The following is a 25,588-nucleotide window of genomic DNA, read 5'->3' as shown; positions in this document are numbered from 1 at the left end:
AAACATATGCCAGCTCAAGCCTCTGCTTTAGGCCTCCTAGTTTTTTTTTTTTTTTTTTTTAAAACATTAAACACTTTCTTATTAATCGTGCCCTTTTCATACATGCATCATGCAGGGTCGTCCCTGCCATCATAGATTCCCTATGCGAATTATAAATGAGAATCTGTGTGCATGTGCATACAAAAATGTGCAAAAAAAAAAGTAATTTATTTTCTATTCAATATCCGGTGAACCAACATATTATGTAAGAAAAGTTAAAGATTACATCAATATTAAAAAGTTCACATATATTAAAACTACGATAGAATTATAACAAACATAGTTACAAGAAAGAAAGAAAAAATGTATGCCCCTTAAAATTTAGGCTCGGGTCGCTTCTCCCGCACACCCTCCGGTTCGCCCCCTGCATGCTCATTCAAAGGAGTAGCATCATCCTTCTCCAAAACATGTATTGTTGTATTGGGAGACACCGCCATACAAGGTAACAATGATCCAACAATAGGTTTCACCTTCTCTGTAATTTTGATAATAACAAGGAACAAAACACGATACAAAACAATCATCCCTAGCAAAATTGCAAGATCAACCCATTTTGAGTAAGTCATGTTACTTTGCCAAGTATCTCTCAAAACCTCTTCACCAGTGATGTAACTATTTGTACCTTGTCCGTTTTTAATAGGAAATCTTAGTCCTTCATACTCATTCTTGAACAATCCTTCAAATCCATATGTATGAAATGCTACATAGTGTAGTGGATACCTCCAAAATGGCTTAGGAATTTCATGTGGCAATTTAAAGAACCCTCCTACCAACATCATGATTCCTTGAATTCCAGCACCAGTTATGATTCCCATTAGATAATTTGGGACAATGCTTGCAACTATCATCATAAGACTTTCCACCAATATTAGGCTAGCAAATAAAACACTAGCGACGTACAAAAAGTGTTCACATCCTTTCTGTAAACCAGGGAGGTAATAAGTTAATTTTTTTTTTTTTGAGAGAAGGGAGGTAATAAGTTATAGCTGCTGGAATTATTGTAACCAGTAAAACGAATGGAATTGATGAAAAAGTGTTCCCTACATATGCAATCACTCCATAATGCCCATTTTGTCTCTCTCTTTGAAATACTTACAAATAATTAGTAGATTTAAAATAGAAAATAAAAAACTTGTCAAGATTAAAGAGGTTTGATACTTCAGAATTTAAATTAGTGATCAAAATTAGAGACAAAAAACAAATGGTAAATTCTTAGGTACCTACTTTGAAGTTTGTTTGACTACCGGTATCCTCTAGCAAAATTTGTTTTTTTTCGAAGGAAGCAAAATTTGTTTAACATTTAAATTTATTTTAAAATAAAATAATATAAAAATATGACATGACACTGATAGATTGAATGATAGGTACATATCCAACCAAATTACATGAGTATCATTGTGCTCATCCAAAAGGTAAATTCTTATAATTTTCTCACAATGTTGGAATTATACACCGTTAAGAATATATTTATGTGTGAATGCTTGTGTGTCTAATTGACGATGCTATATTCATGAGTTGACTACAAACAATTGATAACGTAATGGGCACCGTTAATTATAATATTAATTAATAATAAAAGCTAATCAATACTAGTTGACTAATTGATTCTTAACACTCCCTCTCAAGCTAAAGCTTACTATGCTTTGAGCTTGTTACAACAAAACATCATGATCTTTGACAAGAAGAGAAGACACAATATCGCTGTAAGTTTATCTCAGTTGGTAGAGATATTGTATATTATATGCAGAAATTGGGGTTCGAACCCTGGACACCCCACTTCTCCACATTAAAATGTGTGAGCTCTAGCCACTAGGCTACTTGACCAAAAAAAGAAAAGATAAGAGAAGACACAATTAGTGATTCATCTATGAGAAAAGAGTTACCACCGAATTGATTGTCGTCGGTAGGAGGAAACAGTCACCACAAATATGATTCATATGTGGGAAGAGTCACCACTGGACTGATCGCTGTCCAACGAAAGAAAAGTCACCACTGATATGATTCATATGTGGGAAGTGTCACCATCGGATTGATCGCTGTCGGTGGGAAGAGAAGTCATCGTTGATATGATCCATATGTGCGAAGAGTCATCACTCAAATAACTGTCGGTGATAATATATGTCACCATAATAGAACCTATATATTCATGCACAGAAATGTCTAGGACGTGTTAGGATCTCAATGCAAATGCTAACTCTCCTTTTTTGACCCCCACTTATTCCTTTAACACCCCACCCTCCAACTCTTGTGTTAATTGCATCTTGAAGACCCATTTCTTTGATTGTAAAATCAGCTCTCTCCTTCTTCTCTTCATTAGACATTGTGTTAGGTAATTGAAGTCGAGCTGAATAGTACACTGCTTCTCTAACGGTTAAGGTTGTCAATAAGGTATCATCTTGTGTGACATAAGCCTACATAGGTTAATGAATGAATTACTAGTTGAACATAATCTGTTTTTTTTTTTTTTTTGGAAGTGTTCAAAATTACATTTGTACCGAGGTTCCATAAGATAGTTCTTGTTTGTGACCATTGATCAGAATTTCCCCTGTTTGTCTTGTGTTTGAGCTTAATCTCCCTGAAAATTATACTAACAAGATAAATTATAATTGAATTAATTTAATATTTTAAAAATTAGATAATTATGAATGAATAGATAAATTATTTTTACAATTTTGATGATAAAGAGTTCTTTCTAGTACCTATTTAATACTTTTGGGTTGGAGATATTTACTGTTTATTAATTATTAGTTACATAATCAGTCATACAAACAAACCCATTTAAACTGGGCGTCTCAATTAAATTGGAGGTCATGCTCTAATATTAAAAATGAAAATAAAAATAAAATAGAGGTGAGTTGAACAATTAGAAAGTTTCAGTTGACAATTAAAATCATAAATTAAGAATATGTATTATTTTGATTTCAGTTTGTTTTGTTGATTTTTGTTGTTGTTGTTGGCAGATATGTGTGTTGGGTTGATCGTATCTTGTCCACGTTATTTTTATTTTTATTTTTATAATAAGTGTTTGGTTTGGATCTACCTACCATATAATAAAAACAAAATTGAAAAGTTATTTTTCCATCCTCCTAACTTCTCTTGAACCCTATAATATTTCAGATTATAGAATTCAAAAAGTTTAAAAACACTCTACTCTTTTCGTTCTTAATTATAAGCAAATTTAACTTTTTAGGTTCATTCAATTAATGATGTATGTTGTTTATAATATGGACCACATACATCATTAGTTGAATGAACCTAAAAAGTCAAATTTGTTTATAATTAGAAAGGAATGGAGTACAACATTTCTGATTTCATAATCCAAATTAGGTGAGAAGGGCAGAAAATAAAAGGCTTAATAGCAGTTTTAGCCCCCTAACTTTTTTCAAAGTTGCGATTTTGGCCCCCTAAGAAAAAAACTACAAAACCGCCCCATAAGTTTTGCACCTGTGGCAGTTTTGGCCTCCAAGGCCAATTTTGACTCGGTCTACGCTGACGTGGCACCCTAAGTGAGGTGCCACGTGTTATTATTATTTTTTTTTTTTGGCCTTGGGTGCCAAAATTGGGCGGTTTTGTAATTTTTTTTTCTCAGGGGGCCAAAATCGCAACTTTGGGAAAGTTAGGGGCGAAAACTGCTATTAAGCCAAAAAAAAAACTTTTAATTTTTTTTACAATATACCCCAAACAACTATACTTCTAACCCTACAGATATTTGATGCCCATGTTAATTTGAGATCCAACTCCATACTCCATTGAGCTAGATGCTCCTGCCAATGAACAACCTTGCATTTAAGCATCCAAATAAGATGTTACATTGTAGATGGTCTAAGACGTTCGAGGTTCTAAAAATTAAGTGATCATTTTATAATTTTGTTAATATAATCCAGACTTTCTTTCTTTCTTTTTTAAAGAAAGAATCCATATTATCCAACATCACCATTTATAAACTAAATTGATATTTCCTTCTCCTTAAAGACGTCTCAATTTTATACGGCATCGTGAAACACATGCATTGCATGAATGCATGGTACCCTACACGAATTAAGCATGTAGATATTTTTATTTTGAGTGTTACTTTTCCCACCCTATGACTTTCCTCGCGCGCCCTATTTTTTTTCTTCCAATTTTACCCCTAGTCCGGATTTCGTAATCCGGAATGTATTGTTAGTAATTTTCAGATGTCTCCGGATTTTAAAATCCGGATTAGTATTTTAGCAGAACTTTTGCAATTTTAAGCTCTACAATTCGTAAAATAAAATGCGAATAAAATAAAAAACATAAATAAAAAGACACAAACATAAAAACAACTCATTTTATTAATATATGAACAATACATTACAATAATTTTCAAGCTTTTTAAGCTTATTACATAACATCCTAAATCTATTTCTAATCTCCTAAGAGCCTAACCACTGCTATGTGATAGGACATAGCAGTAGCTTGGCTATTGGAGGAAAACCGGAGGGGGAGGGAAGAGGAGGGCGGGAAGAAGAAACAAATGCCCCTGAGGGAGGTGGGGGGGGGGGGGGGGGGTGCTCAGACTTACGCCCCGACAGGCGAAGCTAATAACCACACTGACCCACATGACCCTCAGATGAACCGCCCTTCGTTGCAGCGCGGTTCCATCCTCATTGACCGTTCATACAAACCCTGAAAGTTTTCAACGAGGCCCTTATCTATGAAAGGCCAACGATGGAAAACCATGGTTGTAGAAGGAAGAAGAGGAGGAGAGGGATGGTGTGAGAAATGGTGGGGTTTGGAAGGGTATTTATAGGGAGGGGTGGGTGAAAAATGGTTGGGAAACCATTAATGCAGTCAAAAAACGTGGTAAAACACGTTTTTTTGACTTGACCACCGACAAATGCGTGTGGTGCAGACCACCGGCCATGGCACTGAAGCGTTCCGAAATATACAATCCGGAATGCACCTTTTAGTTCCGGAATATATTTTCCGGATTAGTGCGATTATGGTGCTCTTATGGTGAACGAGGGGAACGTTTGCACTTCTTTGTAAGGCTAAGGACATTCCGGAATGTATAATCCGGAATGCTTCAGCATTGGATTCTTTTGAAAGAGAGCTTGGCTTCTTTTGCAATAGTGCCATCAATTAGTGGTTGGACGTTTTCATTGACTGTATTAATGACCTAGGACTTGTTTAAGACTATAAATAGGCTTCCATCTTCAACAAATACATTCATTCTTCACTTCACCTCTTTCCTTCCATTTTCTTCAAATTTTTTAAGTATTGTAGGAGTGTCGGTGGTGTCATGGTCATTGTTGACCGTTCCTATGAACCCTGCAATAGCATTTCAGCTTGTGTGGGGTTCATATAACGGTCAACAGAGACCTTTGACATCAAAGAAAGACACAAAATATTCATATCGTCTTTGTTCGGATTATATTTTTCGAAACTCTCTTCACCTGTTTTCTGCAATTTTCTTCAAATGTTTTTAGTTTTTTAGGGGTGTCGGTGGTGGCATGGTCATTGTTGACCGTTCCTATGAACCCTGCAATAGCATTTCAGCTTGTGTGGGGTTCATATAACGGTCAACAGAGACCATTGACATCAAAGAAAGACACAAAAAGCGCACAACAAATGGTCCGGATTTTATATTCCGGAAGTTACTAACAATCTAGTCCGAAAAGCATAATCCGGACCAGGGGTATTTTTGAAATTTTTGCAGGGCGCGCGAGAAGGCAGTAGGGTGGGAAAAGTAACACTCTTTTATTTTTGAGGTGATGTGTAGAAACATATCTGTATAAGAATGCTGCTCTTTACCCAAACAGTTCCGCTCATTCCCAAAGTAAAAGTCCAAAATGCCCCTATGCAACTTAAGTTGCGCTACGCAACTTAAGTTGCGCTAGTGTATTATGAGCTTATGTTAAGTTGTGGTCAGAATACACTAGCGCAACTTAACATGAACTCAGAATACACTAGCGCAACTTAACTTGAGCTCAGAATACACTAGCGCAACTTAAGTTGCGCAACGCAACTTAAGTTGCGCAACGCAACTTAACATGCGCTAGTGTATTTCTGTTTTTTCCTCATAATACATGTTTTATCTTGGTTTTCGGGTGTCAAACATTGATTACGTTTGAACCTTTTAAACCGGTGATATCTTATTTTTTCTTGGGAAGGGAAAAAGTAAGCAAAACCCTTGAGAATCGAGGTCCGGGAGTTGTTTTCGCTACGGGAAGGTGTTAGGCACCCATAACGACTATAGTAACCTATAGGAACCGTCTTTAATTTCTACGCGCGCGCTTTATTTTTAAATGCTATTTGAAAATGTTATTTACACCTAAAATTTGCTAAGTGAAGAATTGGAGGGAGAAGAAAGTGTTTGAATTTTTATTTTAGTTGAATTGAAGGAATTTTGTTCCTTGCCTACGTACCCGATTAAGGGATCAAATCCACCGTAGTTCTCTCTCAAAAAATGTTTTTGTTTTTGTTGGTTGATTTTAAGTTTGAAAATTGGATTTTGAAGAATAGAAAGAGGCCTCAAGGGCATGAGATTAGGAAATAGTGAGGTTGGATTAGTGAATTGCAAAATATGGTCAAAATAGGATTAGAGTTCATTGAAATTTGATTAAGAAAATGGAAAAGAAAAATACAATGGGATATTGGATCCCAAGGTTTATTCGGAAAAGGTTTGAGTGAAGTTGTTCACATTTGTTTGGAAAATTGGTTTTTTCTAAGTATAAACCCTAGGCATACATCTAAACATACAATCCTAAACATACATCTAAACATGCATATTCTAGCTACTTAGTGATGTGTGTGCATGTGTCGGTGCTTGTGTCGGTGTACATTATTAGAGTCCATTGTCCTTTACATCACATCCTAGATACATTCTATGGCCTCTTTGCCAAGAAATTAAAATGACATGAAAGTAAAATATTACAAAAAACTCCTAAGTGTTTACATTCTAACTTTGGTACAAATCACATTGCAAGAAAAATGACGATGAATATAGGATGCTATGGAGATGCTTATGAAATGATGAAACATGAAATGGAAAGGTTAGTAGCATAGAGCAATATCAAAGGAAATAAAGCAAGAGAAGTACTAGGACATAAAGGATAGAAAATAAAGGCAAAAGAGTGCAAATATAGCTAAAATTTATTCATAAAATGCAAGAACCAAGTGACCTATAATTCTCACATTCCAATTACATTTTAAAAGGTTTATAATAAAGTCTTGGAATGGAAATTAAGGCTACATGATTTTCTTGGCATTTTAAAACAAACTTTGAACATACTTGCATTATTTAACTATTCAACTAACTTGCAAGCTAAGTAACTAATCAAAATTCATACTCATGCACTAATATCAAACACAAACAGTAGCTAAATCCTATGGAATCAAAAGGTATAGGTCACCAACATTCATCAAGCAATTTGGATTGAAATCAAATGAATTTTCATTTATTTTTTAGCATAAAATGTCACAAAGCATTAGGAAAATTAACCACACCATGCTCACCAATTTTTTTATGTAAAATCAACACTAGAAGGTCACATAATTGTCAAAAAACACTCATGAATTTCTTTGGAATTTTTTAAAGAGTTTTGATCACAAGAACATGTAAAATTTTCACAAGATTTAACAAATGTAATAAACTATTGAAAAAAAAATGCTACATATTTTTTATCCAAATTCAACACATAATAACATCACAAGAAGATCAAGAAACTAGTCAAAAACACATGAAAAAATACTTGGAATTTTTAACAAATTTTTTGAGCATAAAGGTGTGCAAATAGCAAGAAACAGTGGCAAGAATAGCAAAAAAAAAAACAAGGAAACACGCAGGAAACTAAGCCCAAACCCAAGCCCAAGGGATGAACGGATCCTGGATCCTCAGGGAGTTCAGGGACCGTTGGATTGATCCAGATGGATCAACCCTAGATCCAACGGTCAGGGGAGCGAACCAGCTGAACCAGACCGGTTCAAAGGCTTATATAAAGGCCAGGTGACCGGTCTAGTTCATTTCACACTTCTCATTCTCTCTCTTCACTCGTTCTTCTCTCTTCTCTCTCTAAAACCCTAACCTAGCCGGAAACTGGGGAGGACGGCGGAGAACGGCGGAGGAAGATGAAGATTCATCGGAATCTTCATCTTCTCCGACGACCTGATGCTACTTTTTCAAACTTTTTACACAGAAACGTTCGTCTTCCTCCCCTGTTTACGGATCCACGGTTATTTTTATGAAATTATGATGAAAACGAAGTAGATCGGACTTTGAACTTACGGTTTCTAGGGTTTTCAAACTTTTTCTAATCTTCTTGAAACTAAACCCCTATCTAACCTATTTTCTTCGCTGATGATGATTATAAACTTGGATTCATGAAATAAACGGTGAATCTTGAAGAATTTACATTTTAGGGTTTCGGTTTCAATTCTTTCTTGAATCTTTTTCGAAGTTTTTGCTTCGATTCACCGTTTATTTATGCTTACAAGCCTTCGATGGTGATTTGACATGAAAAACGAGAAGGTTTTGAGGTTTTACCTGGAGATTCGAATGAGAAGACGAAGAAAATCTTCGTGAATCTTCTTTGAGTTTCTGGTAGGTGATTTGTTGCTACGAACTGAAAAATGTACCGGTAAATTTCCTCTTCTTCTTCTCTGATTCGAATCCTTCTTCAATTCCTCTTCTTCTCCACTGTGATCGTATAAGTTCTTCGAACTTGTGCTTGAATTGCAGTGGTTTGAGTTCAGTGATGATGATTCAGCTTCGAATCTCTGAGAACTCTCACCAATTCGTCGGAATTGTGTTGAATTTTGGCTTTGAGAACTTAGGGTTTGTGATTGTTCTTCTGTGTTCTTGATTGATCCTGATTTTGGATCGTAACTGAATAGAGAGAGAATGTGAAATCTGTTTGTGATGTGGCACTGAACTTTGCTGAGTTGTTTCGTTCTCTTTGGGACTGTGATGATTGGGCCTTTATATAGGTGACATGTGTTCATGATAGCCAATGTGTGCTTGCCACCTGTCTGGACTTGTAACTAATTCGGCCTCTGCTGAATTTAGGACTTGAGGGCTTTTCTGCAATTGTTGAAAATTCATGGACCAATCTGCAAATAACTAAAAAAGGACTAAAAATAAACTGGACAAAAGGACTTCATTGCAATTGACCTAAAATGGAAGTTTGACTTAGAAGGACTAAAACCTAAATTCTTAAAAGAAATAAAAAGGTGAAAAGGGACTAAAGTGCAATTTTGAAAGTTTAAAGGACTGAAATGCAATTTTTAGGAATTTAGGACTAAAAAATAAAATAAAATGAATTAAAATTGGTAATTGGAAAATAACGTAAAGTGAAACGATTAAAATTGACAAAACGGACTAAAACGAACCAATGGCCTAAATGAGGTACTTTAAAGTAACCTCTCTTTGCCGAAATTTCGTGTGAAATGACCAAAATGCCCCTGGGGCTAAAACGACTGAAAATGACTCAGATGCAAACTTAAAATGGATTTTTAACAGAGAAATGAAACAAAGGCTTATACAAGCAAAATTAAAAGACTCAGAGACAATTTTTAGGATTTAAACAGTGACTTGACACTTGAAATGACCAAAATGCCCCTAGGGGCAAAACTGACTCAAAATGGCTTCAAATGCAATTTTAAAAATGGATTTTGACATAGAATGATACAGAGACTTATTCACACTACTTGAAAGGACTTCAAACAAAATTTTGAAAGACTGAGAGACACTTGACATAGGAAATGACTAAAATGCCCCTGCATGTGAATTTTGCAAATAAAATTGAAATAAAATGCAGAGAAAGATGCAACTGATCAGAGATAGTTCAAATAGCTTGTAATGCAAGAAAAGAAGAATTGGACTAGTATTTTTAGGTCCAAAATTAGGGTATAACAGCTGCCCCTATTTAAGTTTCTTTGTCCGGAGAGTCAAGAGACGAAGTCTTAGAGTTGACGGGACGAAGATACTTAAATATTAACATTTGCACTGTTTTTGGACATAAAAATACGCTTTCAGATTTTCTGAAACATGAGTGTTATGCAACACTTTGATTATGAATGCATGACAAACGACTGGAGTCTATGGAACCTGTCATGTTACTGGGGATTCAGGTAGACACTGACAGGGTAGACAAACCAGGGATAGAAAATAAGGTACAAGCTGCTCTTTGGGTCGAACTAGTCACTTGACCAAGGAATACAAAACAAGAGATAGGTGCAAGCTGTTCTTGGGATTGAACTTGGCGCTTGACCGGAAACATAGACAAGAGAGAGGTGCAAGCTATTCTTGGGATTGAACTTGGCACTTGACCGGAAACATAGACATATAGGCAGATACAAGCGGTTCTTTGGATCGAACTTGACACTTGGTTGAAGATACAAACAGATAGGCAGACACAAACTGTTCTTTGGACTGAACTGGCTGTTTGGTTGGAGCTATAGACAAAAGGGTTGATACAAGCTGTTTCTTTGGATCGAACTTGCTTGTTGGGTTATCACCACATCATGTGGGAGAGTGCAGACTGTTCTCTTAGATCGAACTTGTCGTTTGACTGATAACAAAGCGTAAGCTAGGTACAAACTGTTCTTCAGATTGAACTTGCCGTCTGACTGATAACAAAGCATGAGCTGGGTACAAACTGTTCTTCAAATCGAACTTGCCGTTTGACCAATAACAAAGCATAAGCTGGGTACAAACTGTTCTATCGAACTTGCCGTTTGTCCGGAAGCACAGGTATACAAGCAGGTACAAGTGGTTCTTTTTTTGGATCGAACCTGGCACTTGACCAGTAAAAAGATACAAATTGAAAGTCTGGTTTAACAAGATACCAATTGAGGGTAAATTGTCATTGACCTGATTTGCAAATAGACATGACCATTTTTGTTGGCCCAAGAGTAAATTGAGAGTAAATTGACATTGATTTGAACTGAATTGAAAGTTGAAATTGACATTGACATTGACATTGGCTTGGAAATTGAAATTGACATTTGACATTCGACATTTGACATTGACATTGACGTTTGACATTTGACATTTGACGTTGATATTGGCGTTGGATATTGACAGTGACATTGGATTGGAAATTGAGATTGACATTGGAATTGGAATTGAAATTGGAAATTGACATTGGAATTGGATTGAATTTGGAATTTGACATTGGAATTGGATTGAAATTGGAATTTGACATTGGAATTGGATTGAAATTGGAATTTGACATTGGAATTGGAATGAAATTGGAATTTGACATTGGAATTGGATTGAAATTGGAATTTGACATTGGAATTGGAATTGGAGATTGACATTGAAATTGGAATTGGAGATTGACATTGAAATTGGAATTGGGGATTGGCATTGGAATTGGAATTGGAGATTGACATTGACATTGTCATTGGATGTCAACATTGGAATTGTCATTGAATGTTGATATTGACATTGTTATTGAGGTTGAGATTGCTTTGAATTTGACAATTGAAATTGAGTTGAATTTGACAGTTTGACATTGAAATTGAGATTGGAATTGACATTGGAGATTGGAAATTGCTTCGAATTTGACAGTTGACATGATTGGAATTGAAGTTGGAGAGTGGAAACTTGCATTGAATTTGGCAGTTGAAAGTTGGATATGCAACATGTATGTATGGTATAGAAAGATTATTGGATGTATGAGCACATAAAATGCATGATTATGCATGTATGAATGCTTGAAATGCATGATTGATTGGCAGTTTGACGGAGAAGTTTCACAAAGGCAGACGAAACATTGGAAGATTGGGCACGTAGTGGCTCGTGCTGCAACATATTCACAGGGGAAAAAACTCTTTTGGAGAGACCGTCGTCGGGAGACGTATCGAAACCATGGCTGAGGGCAATAAAACTTGTAAAGGAGGGACCCTTGGAAAGTCCTTGGATACAGGTCGCCGTTGCTAGGCGTGTCAGTGCTGGGTAAATATTGGATGTTCGCATCTGTGGTCAATGCTTTTTTAATATTCCATTCTTTCATTTTTCATTTTCAAACCCCACTTTTGCCTGAACCGCCCTTTCGGGTTTTCGATTCACCGGGGAATAGGTTCTTTGCATTGCCCCATTTTTGCCTGAATTGCCTTCATAGGTTGTCAATCAGCGGGGTGCTCATTTTTGCCTAAGCCGCCCTTTCGGGTTTTCAACTTAGCGAGCTCTTTATTTGTATTCTTTTCATTTTTCATTTTCATTCTGTTTTTTCATTCTTGCCATTGACCACAGATCATCCTGGGGAGTAACCTGCTTGCAACATGTATTGAAATAGACATTGACATTCATTCATTCATGCATGTTTCATTGAAATGTACTTTATTGCTCAGGTTTGCTTTCAAAATAGACAGAAAAAGATTTTTCAATTTTCAAAAATGTTTGTTTCAGACATTAACATTATCAAAATAGACAGAAAATGTTTTGCATATAGCATTGAAAGTAGAAAGAAAAATAGAGTTTCAAACAATAGAAAGGCTCAAATTGATGTAGAAGAGTGAAAGTCAGCCAAAGGCATGGCTTCACGGATTTACAAAGCTTGGAAAATGGTAATTTTATTGGTTGGTGATACATTGAACACGATGACCGCTACATTTCATAGAAATTTTGAATTCGCAAGTACAGAAGCCTCTGATGAAGATGACCATTGACAGTTGCAGATGCCCCAAGGGGTGATGGTGATTTGCCAGATATAGTTACTCGTCTTTTATTGTCAACCTCATTTTTGCATGAACCGCCCTTTCGGGTTTTCGGCTCATCGAGGCGCTCATTCTTGCCTGAGTTGCGTACAATCTCAGCGAGCTTTTTCATATATTTGTTTTTTTTTTGTCCCTAACTTTTGCCTGGATCGCCCTTTCGGGTTTTCGATCCACCGGGAAGCGCATTTTTGCCTAGGCCGCCCTTTCGGGTTTTCGACCTACCACGCTGTTCTTTTCTTTCTAGACAAAGTATTTCTTGACTATATCGGCATTAACAGGATTTGGGAGTTCAACACCATCCATGTGTGTAAGAATCAAAGCACCACCAGAGAAAGCCTTCTTGACAACATAAGGACCTTCATAGTTAGGTGTCCACTTGTCCCTTGGGTCGGGTTGCTGATTTATCCTTCTTTTCAATACAAGTTCGCCTTCCTTGAATTCTCGAGGTCGGACTTTCTTGTCAAAAGCATTCTTCATTCGCGCTTGATACAACTGTCCATGAGTCATGGCATTCATACGTTTCTCTTCAATCAGATTCAATTGATCATAACGACTTTGACACCATTCAGCCTCAGTTAATTTTGCTTCCATGATTACTCGAAGAGATGGAATCTCCACTTCCAGAGGGAGAACTGCTTCCATACCATATACAAGAGAGAAAGGAGTTGCCCCGGTTGAACTGCGCACTGTAGTACGGTAACCATGCAGGGCAAAAGGTAGCATTTCATGCCAGTCTTTGTAAGTAGTGACCATCTTCTGAACAATCTTCTTGATGTTCTTGTTAGCGGCCTCAACTGCACCATTCATCTGAGGTCTATAAGGAGAAGAGTTGTGATGTTCAATTTTGAATTCTTCACATAAAGCCTGCATCATGCTATTGTTCAGATTGGAACCATTGTCAGTGATAATTTTGTTGGGAACACCATATCGACAGATGATGTTATTCTTGATAAACTTGACAACCACTTGTTTGGTCACATTGGCATAGGAGGTAGCTTCAACCCACTTGGTGAAGTAGTCAATTGCCACTAGAATGAAACGATGCCCATTGGAAGCCTTTGGTTCAATTCTTCCGATCATGTCAATGCCCCACATAGAGAAAGGCCATGGGGAAGATATAACATTGAGGGCATGTGGAGGCACATGAATCTTGTCAGCATAAACTTGACATTTGTGGCATCTTTTGGCATGTTTGTTGCAGTCACGTTCCATTGTTATCCAGTAATAGCCGGCTCTTAACAGTTTCCTTGACATGGTGTGGCCCGAAGCATGGGTCCCAAAGGTACCATCATGTACATCATGCATCAACTTCTCAGCTTCTTGTTTGTCAACACATCTCAACAAGACCATGTCATAGTTCCTCTTGTATAGGATTTCTCCGTCCAGAAGGAATTTGCTAGCCCATCGTCTCAAAGTCTTTTTATCCCTGTTGGAAGCACCAGGTGGATATTCACGATTCTGCAAGAATTGTTTGATGTTGTAATACCAAGGCTTTTTGTCATTCACATCTTCATTAGCTTGATCTGGCATATTTTTAATAGTAAACACGTGAGCGGGTCTATCAAGACGCTGCACTTTGATTACAGGCACATCATTCCAATGGTTCACCCGAAACATGGAAGACAGAGTAGCAAGAGCGTCAGCCATCTGGTTTTCATCCCGAGGGATATGATGCAGCTCAACCTTTGTAAAGTACGTCAACAGACGTCTTGCATAATCACGGTACGGGATCAACTTCTCATGATGAGTCTCCCATTCACCCTTTATCTGATTAATAACAAGTGCAGAATCTCCATAGATGTCAAGGTGTTTGATTCTCAGGTCAAGGGCTTCTTCAATGCCCAAGATGCATGCTTCATATTCAGCTATGTTGTTTGTGCAGTCAAAGGTTATTCGAGCGGTGAAAGGAATGTGGTGCCCCTGCGGAGTCACAATGATAGCTCCAATTCCTTTACCGTAAGCATTAACAGCACCATCAAACACCAATCCCCATTTGCTGTTGGGGTCCGGCCCTTCATTGATCAGTGGTTCTTCACAGTCTTTTGCTTTCAGATACATAATCTCTTCATCAGGGAAATCAAACTTAATTGGCTGGTAATCATCAAGAGGTTGACAAGCAAGATGCTCAGCAAGGACGCTTCCTTTGATTGCTTTCTGAGCTTTGTACACAATATCATATTCAGACAACAACATTTGCCAACGTGCAATCTTTCCAGTAACAGCAGGCTTTTCAAAGATGTACTTGATTGGATCCATTCGGGATATCAACCAAGTGGTATGATTCACCATATAATGACGCAGGCGTTTGGCAGCCCAAGCTAAAGCACAACAAGTCTTTTCAAGCATCGTATACCGAGTCTCGCAGTCGGTGAACTTCTTGCTCAGATAGTAGATAGCATGCTCTTTCTTACCAGTCTCATCTTGTTGACCGAGAACACAGCCCACTGAATCATCTAACACTGACAGATACATAATCAAAGGCCTTCCTTCCACTGGTGGGACAAGGATAGGTGGTTCCAACAGGTATTCTTTAATGCTATCAAAAGCTTCTTGACATTCATCATTCCATACAACAGGCTGATTCTTTCTGAGCAATTTGAAAATTGGACCACAAGTAGTAGTCATGTGAGATATGAATCTTGAAATGTAATTCAGACGTCCGAGGAAACCTCTGACTTGCTTCTCAGTTTGAGGGGCCGGCATTTCTCTGATGGCTCGGACTTTGTCAGGATCAACTTCAATGCCTCTCTGGCTGACAATGAAGCCTAGCAACTTTCCGGATCGTACACCGAATGTGCACTTGTTAGGATTCAACCGCAGCTTGTACTTTCTCAATCTTTCAAACATCTTTTTCAAATACACAACATGCTGCTCTTCATCACTTGACTTCACAATCATATCATCAACATATACTTCAATCTCTTTGTGAATCATATCATGAAACAGAGTTGTCATACCTCTTTGATAGGTAGCACCAGCATTTATCAAACCGAACGGCATTACTTTATAACAGAATGTTCCCCATGGAGTGATGAAGGACGTCTTTTCCCTATCTTCAGGTGACATCCGGATCTGGTTGTAGCCAGAGAAACCATCCATGAAGGAGAATACTTTAGACTGAGCAGTACTGTCAACAAGCACATCGATATGAGGCAATGGGAAGTTATCCTTTGGACTGGCTTTATTCAGATCTCTGTAGTCAACACACATTCGAACTTTCCCATCTTTCTTTGGTACTGGTACGATGTTGGCAATCCACTCAGGGTATTCAGCCGTCATGAGGAAACCCGCATCAATTTGCTTTTGTACTTCAGCCTTGATCTTAAGAGCCATGTCTGGACGAGACCTTCTCAATCTCTGTTTGACAGGAGGACATTCAGGTCTTGTCGGTATCCGATGTTCCACAATCTTGGGATCTAAGCCCGGCATATCTTCATAGGACCACGCAAAGACATCTGGATAATCATGGAGAAGCTGAATGATTTTCTTTTTCACCTCTGGCTCGAGTGCAGCACCAATCTTGATCTCTCGCTTGTTCTCTTCAGTACCCAGGTTGATAAGCTCAATCTCTTCCTGGTGAGGCTGAATGGCTCTTCTTTCTTGCTCAAGCAGTCGAGTGATCTCATACGGTATCTCTTCATCATCATTCTCATCTTCAGCTTCATATACAGGGAATTCAAAATTTGGAGGAACCATAGGGTCACTGTGTTCAACGGGTTTATTATGGTTCAATCTGCATAATATGATTGGGATGATTTTAGAAAAAGTTTTTCATGCAGATTTTTGAAATTAATAAGAAAATAACAAATGTTTTGGTTTTTTCTGGCATTACCATTATTTCCAAGAAAAAAGGCACTAAAAAAAGTAAAAACAAAGAGTCGTGAGAAAAACGACAACTTTTATTGACAACGGCAATGCCGAAACAAACACGCCCTTACAAAGATATCACTTTCGCCTTGGGCAGAGCGAAAGGATTGTTATTTTGAAAACAAGAAACATGAGCAACAAAACACATTACATGGAAGCATGCATGACTAAAGGAACATCAATGGCTTCCCAATTTCTCACAGTGCCTCCTGGTATAACAAATGCAGGCACGTGGCTTCCTTCAGCAGCATCTTCAGTAATAGCATTGATGAACCCAGCACTGTAGAAGGTTCCCTTTGAAACAGCAGATGTCGGGGAGAATCCAAGGCCCTCTTTACGCTTGTTTTCCAGAATCTGAATCACTTTGCCCCAGCCAGCAGCTTGCCCTGCTTGAACAGCCTTCTGGGCGTCCTTGAGTGAAGCCATGCTAGCACCAGCCCTCCGGGGCTCTGCACCCTCGACAGTCAAGCCCTGGAATGACGTCCCTTCTGCGGACCCTGCTTCAACACAAGAGAAAGATGACACTTGGCTAACCAGATATGCTTCCTCACCATATACGGTGACAACCTTACCGTTTCTCATGAACTTGAGCTTCTGATGCAAAGTGGATGTGACTGCTCCAGCGTCGTGGATCCATGGTCTTCCGAGGAGACAGCTGTAAGAGGCATTGATATCCATGACTTGGAAGGTTATTTGGAATGTCTCGGGTCCAACGGTAATTGGCAAGTCCACTTCCCCGAGAACATCCTTGCGGGATCCATCAAAAGCTTTAACCAGATAACTGCTACCCCTCAGAGAAATTCCATGATGGCTCAATTGCCTTAGCGTGGATTCGGGCATTACATTCAGAGATGATCCAGTGTCTACCAATACGTTGGATATCAGGTCAGATCCACAATGTACTGAAATATGTAGAGCCAAGTTGTGGCGTTTCCCTGCTTCGGGGAGCTCATCGTCACCGAACCCCAAGTTGTTGCAGGCAGTAATATTACTCACTATCCCATCAAACTGATCCACAGAGACCTCGTGGTCAACATAAGCTTGCTCGAGTATCTTCATTAACACTTTCCTATGAGCCTCAGAGCTCATGAGCAGAGACAGGATGGATATCTTTGAAGGAGTTTGTAGCAGCTGGTCAACAATCTTATAGTCACTTTTCTTGATAAGCCTCAGGATTTCGTCCAGATTGGACTCTTCAATGGATTGTCCTGCTGGGCCGGTGTTCTTGTCAACAGGAGGGGCAACTGGTGGAGTTATCGTGGCAATAGGTGTCACCACTTTCTTCTGAAACAAGGGTGGACGGACTTTCCCACTTCTCAGAGCTGTAACTTCACTGGCAACATTATCAACTGTAGCTGGGGATACCAGAGGCACCTCCACCCCATTCTCAATCATGGTTGCATTGTATTTGTAGGGAATTGCTTTGGTAGAGGTATAAGATACCGGACCAGGTAACCTGATCACCAAAGGCTCAACATTTCTTGTATGAGATGCAGTTTCAACAGGAGAATCATGGAACACTGGCACAATCACACATACATCACTGGCAATCAAGTACTTGTCATCCATCAGGCTCTGGATATCATTTTGCACAACACAACAGCCCATAGGATTCTGCAGACATTCTGAACAAGAATCATGGTCATGTTTGAACAGAGAAGCCTGGCAAAGTTTGACATGTAATGGCACCAAAGGAGTAACGACATTGCGGACATCCAACATGGGATCCTCTTGAGGAACGGGAACCCTTTCAAAGGCCTCAATCATATTAACAGCAGCATGGTTCGGAAGCGGATTATCAAGGACATGAGGAACACTGTTCTCAAAAGTCAACCGTCCCTTTTCTATCAGATCCTTCACAATATATTTCAGAGCAAAACAACCTTCAACATCATGGCCTTGAGCACCCTGATGGAATTCACATGTTAGGTCCTGACGGAACCTGGGAGGCAATGGATTAGGCGGAGGCTTGCCTGGTCTAGTGACACAGTGTCCCTTGGCCAGTAGAGTTGGGAGCAGTTCACCATACGACATTGGTATTGGTGGAAAAGAAGGCTTGGGTCGGGGACCCTGTTGTTGCTGTCGTTGCTGTTGAATAGGAGGTTGTTGTTGTGCTGGCTGAGGAATAACATTGACGGGCATTGGTGGTTGACCCGGTGGCAGAGGGTATTGCTGGTAGAATGGTGGGAAGAACGGATGCTGAGAGTATTGCATGTAGTGATAAGGCAGAGGTAGTTGCATGGCTGCTGCAGACGGGTTACCAGACACCATCCCTACGTCAGATTCTTTCCTCTTGTGATGTCCGTTACCGTACTTCTTTGGTGCACTGTTTGAAGATTCACCTTTTTCTAGGACAATAATACCATCTCGGACGGCCTCCTCTAGACGCGTTCCCATTGTAACCATATCAGAGAAGTTGTTTGGGGCAGAGACTATCATTCTCTCCTTATATTCCTTCTTCAGAGTCTTCAGGAATGTCTGTGTTAACTCTTCCTCATCAAGTCGAGGAGAGACACGGGCAGCTGCCCCTCTCCACCTTTGAGCATATTCACGGAATGTTTCATCTGATTTCTGAGATAGGGCTTTGAGAGAGTCCCTGTTTGGCCTCAGACGGGTGTTGAACTCATATTGACCTTCAAAAGCAGCAGCGAGTTCCTCAAAGGTATGAATGTTATCTTTGCTCAGACTAGTGTACCAATCTGCTGCATCATCTGTCAAGCTACTCTGAAAGCAGTGGATCATCAGTGCATCATTGTCGGCGTAGTTAGCCATCTTTCGGACATACCGGATAACATGGTTATGTGGGCAAGAAGTCCCATTGTACTTGTCAAATTCTGGCTCTTTGAATTTCTTAGGAACCTCAAATCGGGATACCAAGCACAGATCACGAGCTTTAGCAGGAGCACCATTGTTTCCTCGGCTAGCCTTGACCTCACGGAGTTCTCCAGCCAACTCCCTCAACTGTTTCTTCATAGCTTCCATTGCGGGATCTTGTCCACGCGGAGTATCAACATCAATTACCTGTTGCACAGTGTGTACAATAGGGTCGGTAACAACAGCAGTTACCTGAGGCATAGCAGTAGACACAGGAATCTGTCCTTGACCAGCAAAACCAGAGACACCAGCAGCAGTATTAGGAGAGTAGTAAGCTGAGAGGCCATAAGGACGGCCGTTGGGCATAACAAAACGAGCATCAGTAGCCACAGTAGACAGTGGGATAGAGGGAACCACCTCAGTAGTAACTGGAACAGAAGTGGCTGGCTGTTCTTGTGAAGCCATCATAGCGGACATAGCGTCATGAGCCTTAGCCAAGTCTTCTTTCATGGCAGCCAATTCGGCACGGAGCTGAGCATTTTCTTCTTTCAAAGTTAGCCATCATCCTTCTCTTGTGAAATCTTGTTTGGTGAATTCTATCTGGTTGGTAGACTTTGCGAACACGAGCCACTTTTCAGACTGCGGCGGACAAAACCAGGAGGCAATGAGCACAAGAGAAGTTTTTTTGTGACCAATGAAATGCATATGATGCATGAAATGTGTTAATGCATATGCAAAAAAGAATCTTTTCGTGTTATCGAAGGGTTTTAGACAAATTATAAACTTGTAAACATTACTAAACAACAATTAACATAAGCGGGAATCAAACAACTAACATATAGTTTTACAAGACAAATCCAACATGAACAAATGGAAATAACAACAGGAAATGGAAGTCCTCAAGCATAGGAAGTGGAAGCGTTGTCCTCAGAGTCGGACTCATAGCTGCAGTATCGTGCGTAGAAGTCACGGGCACCCCTAGCTCTCTTGGAGTCCCTCATAAGCAGCCTATCTTTCTCCTCAATCTCTCTCCTAGCCTTAGCTAACTCTTTCTTCAGTGTCAAGACCTCATGAGTCTGCTGCTCACCTTTTCCATCCAAAGTCATGATCAAGTTCTCAGCCTCATAGTATCTAGCCCTCCACTGATGCTTCTCCCGACTCTCCATAGCTAGATGCTCCTGATACATCTCCTGGGTAGGTGGGAGTAGAGGCAAAGGCATGGTAGGAATAGATGCAGACACGTATCTCATAGAGGGGTAAGGCATACCAATCTCCTCAGCTTGGTTTATCACCCACTGTGTATAGGCCTCATGAGCAATACCGGACCTTACGCCCATATGCTTCACCTCTTTCTTCCGAAGCTTAGTCCAAGCTTCCATGAAATCCTCTCTTATGCCTATGGGAGCATTGGAGTAGTGAAAGAAGTAAGGAGCTGTAGCAAGATTGATGGGTTTATCTTTCATCGGGAAACCAAATTGTCGCAAAGCAAGCTCCGGGTTGTAGTTGATTCCACCCCGGGTACCAAGAAGAGGTACATTAAGAAACTTTCCACCACCAAAGATGATTTCCTTGACCCTAGAAGCGGGAGTGAGCCAAACCACTTCATTAGGAGTGAGAGCCATAATCCTCTGTGAAATAGACCAATTCCTCGGATTGTCGTGGAAAGACTGCGGAAGGTGCGAAATAAACCACCTATAGAGGAGAGGCACACAACAAAGAATATATCCACGACCTTTGGCGGAACGATCGTGGATAGCATGGTATGTGTCAGCTAGCAAAGTAGGAACCGGATTCTTGGAGTGGAAGATCATAATAGCATTCATGTTCACGAAGCCATCAAGATTCGGAAAGAGAATAAGCCCATAGATGAGAAGTGCAAGAATAGCCTCGAGAGTGTCCTGACAAGTGGTATTGAGGTTGGCCTTCCCAAGAAGATACTCTGAAGTGAACCCTCGGATGTGTGCCTTAGTGACAAGATTCTTGGAGACATCGGTGGTCTTGAGATAGAGATCTTTAGCAATAACCAATGGAGGAAGAGGATTTTCAGGTCCTGAGAAAGGTACCCCCTTAGCAATAGATAAACCCATCAAGGAAGAATAAGCCTCTAGAGTAGGCACCAACTGAAAGTCTGGGAAAGTAAAGCACCGATACCCCGGATCATAGAATTGCACTAGAGTGTGCACAAGCTTCTCATCCACATTAGTATGGAGAATAGGAAGTAAAGCCCCGTAACGGCGTCGGAAACCAGTCGGATCCTCAATCTTGAGTGCCAAATCCCTCAAACTAGCCAAATCCACTTCCTTGAACTTGTAGGATTTAGTCATCTTCATCCCTACAATGTTTACAAATTCAACTTGTCTAAGCCCTTCGATAACAATGCATGACAAAAGTTTATGCGTGTATGCATGAATGCATGATTATGTTCAAGTTCGGAGAAAACATGGTGGGTTGAAGTTTCAAAGTCGAGGAGTCATGGGTGGACACGGTGTCCGGTGAAACTAAGGCTTTAGGATAATAGTAACCGGGTTCTAAAAAGGTTCCCAAGTTGCAACCTCTCCGGCGTATCTCATGGTGTCACGAGTCAACACTCGCTCCATGATTATACGTGGAAGGTCTAACTTGAGTGTAGTATCGCGTGACGACTAAAACTCGAGACAACACCCGGTTTAGCCTCCGCACTACATCCTAGAAAATGGCCATGGATGGGTTTGGTTATCTACGGTTCATAGCGTCATAGAACAATTAGAGGCAAAGTGCCTAAACGCGACAACTCGCGCCGACAACATCACCCCCAAAATGCCTCAGCTATGTGGGATTGATCGCATAATCCAAAACACGAGGCAACCCCCGGAATGAATTGTCGATTATATCCCTCCTAAATCCTAAGTTCACTCAGCCCGGGTGCAGGACTTTTGATATTCTCACCCCACACGTTTGCAAGAAATTAAACATTTATTCACATAGGAAAGCAAGTAAAAGAAGCAAGTAAAAATACAAGCGCAAACGTGGAAATAAAAACTAGGCGTAACTCTCGAATCCCCAGTGAAGTCGCCAGCTGTTTTATCTTGGTTTTCGGGTGTCAAACATTGATTACGTTTGAACCTTTTAAACCGGTGATATCTTATTTTTTCTTGGGAAGGGAAAAAGTAAGCAAAACCCTTGAGAATCGAGGTCCGGGAGTTGTTTTCGCTACGGGAAGGTGTTAGGCACCCATAACGACTATAGTAACCTATAGGAACCGTCTTTAATTTCTACGCGCGCGCTTTATTTTTAAATGCTATTTGAAAATGTTATTTACACCTAAAATTTGCTAAGTGAAGAATTGGAGGGAGAAGAAAGTGTTTGAATTTTTATTTTAGTTGAATTGAAGGAATTTTGTTCCTTGCCTACGTACCCGATTAAGGGATCAAATCCACCGTAGTTCTCTCTCAAAAAATGTTTTTGTTTTTGTTGGTTGATTTTAAGTTTGAAAATTGGATTTTGAAGAATAGAAAGAGGCCTCAAGGGCATGAGATTAGGAAATAGTGAGGTTGGATTAGTGAATTGCAAAATATGGTCAAAATAGGATTAGAGTTCATTGAAATTTGATTAAGAAAATGGAAAAGAAAAATACAATGGGATATTGGATCCCAAGGTTTATTCGGAAAAGGTTTGAGTGAAGTTGTTCACATTTGTTTGGAAAATTGGTTTTTTCTAAGTATAAACCCTAGGCATACATCTAAACATACAATCCTAAACATACATCTAAACATGCATATTCTAGCTACTTAGTGATGTGTGTGCATGTGTCGGTGCTTGTGTCGGTGTACATTATTAGAGTCCATTGTCCTTTACATCACATCCTAGATACATTCTATGGCCTCTTTGCCAAGAAATTAAAATGACATGAAAGTAAAATATTACAAAAAACTCCTAAGTGTTTACATTCTAACTTTGGTACAAATCACATTGCAAGAAAAATGACGATGAATATAGGATGCTATGGAGATGCTTATGAAATGATGAAACATGAAATGGAAAGGTTAGTAGCATAGAGCAATATCAAAGGAAATAAAGCAAGAGAAGTACTAGGACATAAAGGATAGAAAATAAAGGCAAAAGAGTGCAAATATAGCTAAAATTTATTCATAAAATGCAAGAACCAAGTGACCTATAATTCTCACATTCCAATTACATTTTAAAAGGTTTATAATAAAGTCTTGGAATGGAAATTAAGGCTACATGATTTTCTTGGCATTTTAAAACAAACTTTGAACATACTTGCATTATTTAACTATTCAACTAACTTGCAAGCTAAGTAACTAATCAAAATTCATACTCATGCACTAATATCAAACACAAACAGTAGCTAAATCCTATGGAATCAAAAGGTATAGGTCACCAACATTCATCAAGCAATTTGGATTGAAATCAAATGAATTTTCATTTATTTTTTAGCATAAAATGTCACAAAGCATTAGGAAAATTAACCACACCATGCTCACCAATTTTTTTATGTAAAATCAACACTAGAAGGTCACATAATTGTCAAAAAACACTCATGAATTTCTTTGGAATTTTTTAAAGAGTTTTGATCACAAGAACATGTAAAATTTTCACAAGATTTAACAAATGTAATAAACTATTGAAAAAAAAATGCTACATATTTTTTATCCAAATTCAACACATAATAACATCACAAGAAGATCAAGAAACTAGTCAAAAACACATGAAAAAATACTTGGAATTTTTAACAAATTTTTTGAGCATAAAGGTGTGCAAATAGCAAGAAACAGTGGCAAGAATAGCAAAAAAAAACAAGGAAACACGCAGGAAACTAAGCCCAAACCCAAGCCCAAGGGATGAACGGATCCTGGATCCTCAGGGAGTTCAGGGACCGTTGGATTGATCCAGATGGATCAACCCTAGATCCAACGGTCAGGGGAGCGAACCAGCTGAACCAGACCGGTTCAAAGGCTTATATAAAGGCCAGGTGACCGGTCTAGTTCATTTCACACTTCTCATTCTCTCTCTTCACTCGTTCTTCTCTCTTCTCTCTCTAAAACCCTAACCTAGCCGGAAACTGGGGAGGACGGCGGAGAACGGCGGAGGAAGATGAAGATTCATCGGAATCTTCATCTTCTCCGACGACCTGATGCTACTTTTTCAAACTTTTTACACAGAAACGTTCGTCTTCCTCCCCTGTTTACGGATCCACGGTTATTTTTATGAAATTATGATGAAAACGAAGTAGATCGGACTTTGAACTTACGGTTTCTAGGGTTTTCAAACTTTTTCTAATCTTCTTGAAACTAAACCCCTATCTAACCTATTTTCTTCGCTGATGATGATTATAAACTTGGATTCATGAAATAAACGGTGAATCTTGAAGAATTTACATTTTAGGGTTTCGGTTTCAATTCTTTCTTGAATCTTTTTCGAAGTTTTTGCTTCGATTCACCATTTATTTATGCTTACAAGCCTTCGATGGTGATTTGACATGAAAAACGAGAAGGTTTTGAGGTTTTACCTGGAGATTCGAATGAGAAGACGAAGAAAATCTTCGTGAATCTTCTTTGAGTTTCTGGTAGGTGATTTGTTGCTACGAACTGAAAAATGTACCGGTAAATTTCCTCTTCTTCTTCTCTGATTCGAATCCTTCTTCAATTCCTCTTCTTCTCCACTGTGATCGTATAAGTTCTTCGAACTTGTGCTTGAATTGCAGTGGTTTGAGTTCAGTGATGATGATTCAGCTTCGAATCTCTGAGAACTCTCACCAATTCGTCGGAATTGTGTTGAATTTTGGCTTTGAGAACTTAGGGTTTGTGATTGTTCTTCTGTGTTCTTGATTGATCCTGATTTTGGATCGTAACTGAATAGAGAGAGAATGTGAAATCTGTTTGTGATGTGGCACTGAACTTTGCTGAGTTGTTTCGTTCTCTTTGGGACTGTGATGATTGGGCCTTTATATAGGTGACATGTGTTCATGATAGCCAATGTGTGCTTGCCACCTGTCTGGACTTGTAACTAATTCGGCCTCTGCTGAATTTAGGACTTGAGGGCTTTTCTGCAATTGTTGAAAATTCATGGACCAATCTGCAAATAACTAAAAAAGGACTAAAAATAAACTGGACAAAAGGACTTCATTGCAATTGACCTAAAATGGAAGTTTGACTTAGAAGGACTAAAACCTAAATTCTTAAAA

General features: G+C 39.2%; 2 pseudogenes; both read right to left on the bottom strand.

Annotated features, from left to right (window-relative positions):
• Positions 1-284: 284 nt before the first annotated feature.
• LOC146932667 (ABC transporter G family member 1 pseudogene) lies at positions 285-989 on the bottom strand (annotated as a pseudogene).
• A 1,194-nt stretch (positions 990-2,183) lies between these two features.
• LOC146932666 (ABC transporter G family member 1 pseudogene) overlaps positions 2,184-25,588 on the bottom strand; it is a 44,445-nt pseudogene continuing 21,040 nt past the window's right edge.

The sequence above is a fragment of the Medicago sativa genome, chromosome 4 (genome assembly GCF_051527215.1).
Source record: "Medicago sativa cultivar Bolivia chromosome 4, Bolivia_mono, whole genome shotgun sequence".
Taxonomy (NCBI): domain Eukaryota; kingdom Viridiplantae; phylum Streptophyta; class Magnoliopsida; order Fabales; family Fabaceae; genus Medicago; species Medicago sativa.
The sequence above is the reverse complement of the archived record's forward strand: the minus strand, read 5'-3'. Positions and strand labels throughout refer to the sequence as shown.